Below are 6,363 nucleotides of genomic sequence, written 5' to 3' on the forward strand. Positions count from 1 at the left end.
AGGTGATGGGGCGGTCATTAATATAGGAGATAAATACATAAAGAAATTGGGTTCTAGCCAGTGTTATGATTGGTAGACAGGTCATACTTGGGATGGAAGTCGGCTGGAGCGGCCTCGTGTCAAGAATGGCACACAGAGATGGGCAGGGTAGTGGCATTTGAAGCAATGTCATATTGAAGGCTAGGCAACATAGATTTATTTTATAAAAACGGGGCAGCTTAGCCCCTTAGAACCTTTTTAGAAAGCACTCGGGGAGGGACAGTGGAGGGAGATTTGAAGTTTTAAATGTATGATAACATTTTCTTTTTATATTCTTAAGTGTTTTTGTTTTTTTGTATTTGGATGCGTGTATACTTGTGTGTGTTTGACCACTGGATGTTTGCATTGTGAGTGGGCCTGGTCTGTTTCTTTAATCCTATTTTTGACTCAATAAAATGTTAATATCAAGTAAAGTTTGTCATGACAAAATTTTATGTTGGCTTGTAAAGTTTAAACAAGTTTTAGAGACTTGGAGTTTGAAGACTTAAGCTCTAAAGGTGTTTTAAAAGATTTTTTGTTTCAATGGCATGCCCTAAATTAAACTCTACAAGGGGAATGTTTTGGTATAATTTTAAAGAAATCTCTTCGAATTTTTAAAATATGGTAAATGATGAGCAATGATGTTAATGCAGAAAAAAAATCTTCAGCCAAAAAATTTACTTTTTTCTTATTTTTATGATTTGATATTATAAATCTCAGGAATGTGTTCCCAATCATGTCACCAGTAACTGAGTAAAGTTTTGTGTTGATATGACAAAGCAATCAAAGGTTATAGCATTACAAACATAATTTAACCTAGTTTCCAAAAATGTCTCCAAGTGTCCAAAATACTCCTCCTCAAACAAATAAAACATAACAATTGTACATACAGACTAATTACACATGCAAATACAACAATGACTAAAGGAATGCACTCTCTCCAAAGTATGCATTAGTAATGATATAACATACAGTCCCATTCTGTGTCATTTGAGACATCTTAACTTAAATTAGCATCACAAAGTTTCTTGTATTGTTCTGAAGATGACTCGTTGCACAAGCCGAAATGGCATGGTTTTTGATTAAAATGAGTGAGCAGTGATTAAGTGTTTTTTGTTTTTGATAGTATAGTTTATTTTTTTGACTCAGCACCTTACAAAGTTTGTTTTTGATGTGCATGTGTTCTTACAAATGTTTTGAGCAATATGTGTACTTATCATGGTGGCCATATATAATGAGAGTGAATGATTCTCTCTGCCCATAGTTGGATGACCTTCACTTCTGGTTGCTGCGATCTGAATCCTAATACTAATTCTAATAGTTTAGTGTTTCATGATGCTGGACAATGTACTACATCATTTCCGATGAAGTCATCTTGTCCAGGAAAGCTACCGTGTTTTAGCCAGATAGCACAATTTGTGTGTATTATCTAATGATCTATGCATCCAATTACATTGAGTGTGGGCTTGTTTTATCCTGAATCACCTCCACTAAGTAAATAATATTTTATGTTCTGTTTATTTTACATAAAGATATAAGCAAAAACGCGGCATAGAAGCAATACCTGTATACAAGTAATATGTATGTCAAAGAAATATACTTAGCTATTACTCACAATATTTTTGTCTGTGAGTGAAATAAATAGGCTGTATATTCGACTCTTTGACAATTTCCAAAGACATACGACACATGGCTGTTTGATCAATTTGATGTTTTACTGATTACAATACAGTAGTTACAATAGATAGATAGATACAGTAGATAGACAGACAGAGAGACAAATAGATAGAAAGCTATACAGACAGACAGCTCCAAACAGCTCAAATGAATTATTCGTTTACTGATGCCCCTAAATTGGAGCATCATGAGTCTTGGCTCATTTGAACAGTCTGTCAGTGAAAGAAAATAATTTTTGTTTGCCCGACATGGGCAAACCGTAAGTCCTATCAGTTAGATAAAACAATCTGAATGTCTGTACTAAGATTAGTGGATCTAGGTGGTAGAAGCTTGAAAGTTGTAGGAGTTATATTTTGGTGTTTGTTTATGGATTTTCAAAAAGCCCTAATCATCTTAAAGTGTTAGGAAATTAAAAAGGACTCATACTGTCCTGCTGGTCTTCCCAGACTGGACTGGTTAGCTGTTGGCTGACCATCTTAAACCAATTAGGACCAGCAAACCTGAAAGGCATCACTGTTGTTGCCATGTGAATAATTGCCATTAATCTACTGTATTATGTCCACACCGTTTGCTATGATTTTGTCTCATAAATAACCATAATACCGATTCAAAGACAAACATACAGCTAGAAAGCTTTTCCAAAAAGGAGGAAGTGAAAATACATTACATTAATCAAACTGCTGTATATAAATAGTCAATTAATCTTGGACAGTGGATCACATTGTCCTCCATAGTAGGAGTTACCCTACAATTTTTCACAGGGTATCAAATGCTAATAAAAAAAGGTTATCAAAACTGTTTTTATCAAGACATCCCATGGTGTATGCATAATCCGAGCATACAGTTTAATTGACTGAATTGTTTATTGTGTATGTATACAGTACATGCTCATTTACATTAGCATGGATGATGGATCAGTCCACATTAGTCACAGCTGACAGTAATACAAACCTTGTGCTCTCTATAAGTCCATTAATTAGACTTGCATTTAAAATAAGAGGGAGGTTTGGAAGGTATTATAAATCAAGATATCCTACACGGTTTGCATTAGCTTTTGGCATCTCCAGGCTAAAATAGTTTTGGTTTTTGCTTCTTCTCATTATTCTAAGAAAACTTTTGTGAGCTCCACTGGCAGTGTGCTACACTATACAGACAACTATACTAGATCATTTAAGTATTGCACTTCAGTGCATGGTTCTGTTTACTCCCATGTCTGCTTCAGTCCATACTGAGCAGCCACTTTGCTACAGTTTATGTACAGTTTCATACAATTAATTGTATGAGTAGTTGATACAACATATCCATTAACTTTTTTTAATCAACTTCAAGAAATTAGGTTAAACTTTATTTGAATGTATAAGGGAATGCGTGTATTTTAGGTGGTGTGACTGCTCCCCATTTCTCTCAAAGCGTAAGTTCACCAAAAAAATCATAATTGTTTCATCCTCATGTTGTTACAAAACCATAAGACTTTTGTTACTCTGTGGATCAAAAGAGGAAACTATAATGACGGAGATTGACACAGCACTTTCCCATACACTGAAAGTGAATGGTGAGGTTGTCATGAATAATAATACAATAAATACTATTTTAAATAGTTTAGTTAGAGTATAGCATGTCACACCACTGGATATTTCAACTTGCCAAAAGGATTTTAATGTTAACTCTCATGTCATTTTTAGCAAACCGCTGGTTGCAGGCTGTAGTATTTCTCTCAATCTCCAAGAGGTTTCTCTCAGGTCTTTTTCATAGAACTTCTTAAATGCAGTTCATAAATATGAGCTGAAAATCCAGCAACCCGAGATGGGTTTTATTGTGTATGTGAGTTTCAATGTAATAGCAGTCCTGTTGGCAAAAGAACGGCATCATAAACATAAGGAACATTTCTTCCTCTGAAATCTCCCCTGAGGTTACAGATCCATGGAAAAGACAGAAGTGATGCTGGGACACTTCCAGCAGTAAAACCAGCAGCATTTGTGTTGTGAGCGCTGGATTTAATCAAATTACTGACTGAAGTGATGGCACTGCTCAAAGACTAAATCTTCACAAAACTCAACTCCAGAAACACAAGCCATTGAAACCCTGGGAATCAAAAAGTTCTACGAAATGTGAGCTTGTACAGACCAAACTTTATGATAATTATAATAATTATGATCATTATATAATAATTGTATGAAAATACTAGCTTGTACGAAACCACAAGTAAGTGTTTCCAGCAAGAGTTACAAGGAAATATTTGTCTGGGTGTAGTCCTGCCCATTTCCTTTGGTGTAAACGAAGAACCTTAGTAAAAAAAAAATCTTAATGAAGGTAATATGCTGATTATTCAAACAACTGCATCCCTGATAAGATTATAATAATTTTACAGTGGGGCCAAAACTCTGAGACTGCTAGTCTCAGCTAGTCCCATTGACTTGCATTGTATGGATATATATTTACATCATGTCTTCATGAAAATATAATTCTACGTGTTGTAGCGAATACAAGTAGAGACAGTCACAATGTCGGAGAAAAAACTGCTTTATTACAATAAAAGCAGGCAACAGTACAAAACAAGGGCAAAACCAGTTAAGAGTAGTCAAGGGGAGCGTGGGGTCAAAAAGCCGGGGAATCAACGTAGAGTAAAGGGGCAAATCCGGGAGAGAGTGGTGAACGAGAGCGGGAGGTCGAAGCCGGGAAACAAGCACAGCTAGACGGGATCGAAGACAGGGGAACAAGGGGAGCTGGCAAGCTAAGAGGAGGACAAGAGGAGTTCAAGAGGAGATCAAAACTAGACGAGACTAGCGGGGGCAAAGACTAAATACAATAACCAACAAGCGGGAGACGAATGTGCTGTGATATTTATAGAGGAACAAATGAGTGGTGCAGGTGAAACGAATGACAGGTGATGGGACTAGTACAGGTGTAACGAATAAAGGGGTGATTGAGACGAGTGCAGGTGGTCATAATGTTCTGGCCATAGGAGTGTGCATGTGAGCCCGAGGAGAGAGACCTGCTAACGAGCAGGAGATCTCGAGGGAGCAAAACGAGCGTGAGAGCTCGAGGGAGCAAAACGAGCGTGAGAGCTCGAGGGGGGCGGAACGAGCGTGCAAGCTCGAGGGGGCGGAACGAGCGTGCGAGCTTGAGGAGTGAGTGTGTGTGTGACGAAGCGGGGATGGGGCAGAGGAGCAGGGTTCGTGACAGTACTCCCCCCTCTAAAACGGACGGCTCCTGACGGCCGCGCTCGGTTGCGAGGAAGTGGTGCTGGACGATCCCAACAAACAAAAAAACCCTGAACAGACAACCCACAAAACACACAAACAAAATTGAGGGCAGTCCAAGGGGCACAGAGGGAAATGAGACAGTCCATGGGGTCAATGGGCAATTTCAAGGCAAGGTCAGGGGGAACATAGCGGACAGGCGGGTGGTCGGGAGATCTAGGGGGCAGCCATAGGGCAGAGACAGGGTCAGGGGGTCTGGAAGGCGACTGGAGGACAGGGACTGGGTCCGGGGTCTGGAAGGTGACCACCGGACAGGAATAGGGTCCGGAGGCCAGGGAAGAGGCCACAGGACAGGGAGAGGGTCAGGAAGTCCGGGCTGAGCCGTGAAAGGCGGTGCCGTCAGAGGCGGCACTGTAGGCGGCTCTGGAGGTGGGGTTCTGGAAGGCTCTGGAGTTGGAGCCGAAGGAGGCTTTAGGGGCGAAGGCCTGAAAGGCTCTGGAGGTGGAGCCGAAGGAGGCTTTAGGGGGAAGGCCTGAAAGGCTCAGGAGGTGGAGCCAATGGAGGTGGCGCCGTGGGAGGTCCCCGAGGCGACGACCTGGCAGGCTCTGTAGTCTCGGGGGGTAGAGCCGTAGGAGGCCCGAGAGGCGGAGCCATAGAAAGCTCTGGAGTCTTTGGGAGTAGAGCCGTGAGGGGCTCGGGAGGTGGAGCCGTGGGAGGCTCTGGAGGGGGAGCCGTAGGAGGCTCGGGAGGCGGAGCCGTAGGAGGCTCGGGAGGCGGAGCCGTTGGAAGCTCTGGAGTCTCTGGGAGCAGAGCCGTGAGAGGCTCGGGGAAAAAGGTCGTGGAAGACTCGAGAGGCTCTAGAGGTGGGGCCCTGGAAGGCTCGAGAGGCTCGAGGGGGGGAGCCATGAAAGACTCAGGAGACGGAGCCCCGAGAGGCTCGGGAGGAGGAGGAGCCCTGGAAGACTCGAGAGACGAAGCCCTGAGAGGCTTGGAAGGGGGTGGAGCCCTGAAAGACTCGAGAGGAGAAGCCCTGAGAGACTCGAGAGGGGAAGCCCTGAGAGGCTTGAGAGGGGGAGGACCCCTGAGAGACTCGAGAGGGTAAGCCCTGAGAGGCTTGAGGGGGGGAGGAGCCCTGAGAGACTCGAGAGGCGAAGCCGTGAGAGGCTTGAGGGGTGGAGCCCTGAAAGACTTGAGAGGAGAAGCCCTGAGAGGCTTGGGAGGGGGAGCCCTGAAAGACTCGAGAGACTTGAAAGGCAGAACCCTGGGGGGCTTGGGAGGTAGAGCTCTGGGAGGATCGAGAGGAGGAGCCTTAGGAGGCTTGAGAGGAAGAGCCCTGGGAGGCTTGAGAGGAGCCCTGGGAGGCTTGGGAGGAGGAGCCTTGGGAGGCTCGTGAGGCGGAGGCCGCGAGGTCTCTGAGGGGCGAGCAGAACCTGGCAGAGCCGTGGAAGACTCTGAGGGCGGAGCAGAG

This window comes from Xyrauchen texanus, chromosome 25, assembly GCF_025860055.1.
Source record: "Xyrauchen texanus isolate HMW12.3.18 chromosome 25, RBS_HiC_50CHRs, whole genome shotgun sequence".
NCBI classification, from domain to species: domain Eukaryota; kingdom Metazoa; phylum Chordata; class Actinopteri; order Cypriniformes; family Catostomidae; genus Xyrauchen; species Xyrauchen texanus.